General features: G+C 44.2%; 1 protein-coding gene across 1 annotated transcript in view; it reads left to right on the top strand.

The window, feature by feature from the left end:
• NAF1 (nuclear assembly factor 1 ribonucleoprotein) overlaps positions 1-1,189 on the top strand; it is a gene marked incomplete at its 5' end in the record, with an annotated part of 16,700 nt that overhangs the window by 13,838 nt on the left and 1,673 nt on the right. The window lies entirely within an intron of this gene.

The raw sequence follows: 1,189 nt of genomic DNA on the forward strand, positions 1-1,189 counted from the left end.
GTATATTCACCGCCATGGATCCAGTGGCATCCCACTGGTGCCCTCTTTGGTGATGGGGAAAGGAGTTTGTTAAAATGATTGCTTATATACTGTCCCAGAGCAGGGTGTTTTTCAGTGGGTGTGTGGCAGTCCTGCCCAGGCTGGGGAACCATGGCACTGGCATCACGCAGTGGTCACATGCTATCCTGTCCAGTTCCACGTGTTCACAGGCTGATGAGGTGCTGCCCAGGATTGGGTCTGCAGCAGAGCCCGGTGCACAGAGCTCAGTGGCTGTGGTTGGCCACTGTTACCATAGTGCTTACCAAGTCCTTGGATCTACAGACTTTTGCCATACAACAAGCATTCCTAAAAAGTCCCTTACAGAGACAGAAGATAGGGAATTTGATCCTTTGAAAAGGAAGCTCTTCCTCCCATGGCACTAAATACTCCTCTAAAGTAACTGTGGCTCGTGTAGCCTGCAGAGTACCTCCGTTTACCTAATACAGTCATTACATAAACAAACCTATGTATAGTTTTTCATAGTATAAATAGCTGTCTTCACCTTCCTTTCTCCTGCTGTTGTCATATCTGTCCCAGGTGTGTGCTTGCGGCTGTGCATTGTGTGCAATTGACCAGATTTTCCTATGTCTCTTCTCTCATGCCTCTACTGGCAAAACATTTTGCTTTTTGATTGCCATTTTGGTTGAATAATTTATATTGTATCCCCCTTTTTCTGTTCTCACTTGTCTGCTTCTGTTGCATGCTTTTTGTACCACTCCCTTTAAACAGTACTGACTCTCATCCCTTACCCTTTTCTGCTGCTTACATATCAGATTGCTTCAGCTATCTGCAGCATGGTGCTTTCCTCTTTGATTTTCTTCGACAGACTCTTTCCATGGGTTTCCTGCTCTTCCTTGATAAAGCTGATACACATTGTGCCCCACTGAAACCCTTTTCTCTTGATTTGGGAAATCCTTAAATGCTTTCTGTATGGTACAGTGCTCACTTGTATGCTTTAGATAAAGCTGTGCTCTTGCTTGAACTGGCTTTTGCCCTATGGTTTGACAGTTTTTCCTTAAGGATCTGAATTGTGCTGTACTTTCTCTTCATTGATGTTGGTTATTTTCTCCTCTGGTTTCTCTTTGTCTAGCATATGGTATGTTTCTGCCATATCCTAGTTCTACTACCTTATTGCAGACCTGTCTTTCCC

Source organism: Acanthisitta chloris, unplaced genomic scaffold (genome assembly GCF_000695815.1).
Source record: "Acanthisitta chloris isolate BGI_N310 unplaced genomic scaffold, ASM69581v1 scaffold16808, whole genome shotgun sequence".
Taxonomy (NCBI): domain Eukaryota; kingdom Metazoa; phylum Chordata; class Aves; order Passeriformes; family Acanthisittidae; genus Acanthisitta; species Acanthisitta chloris.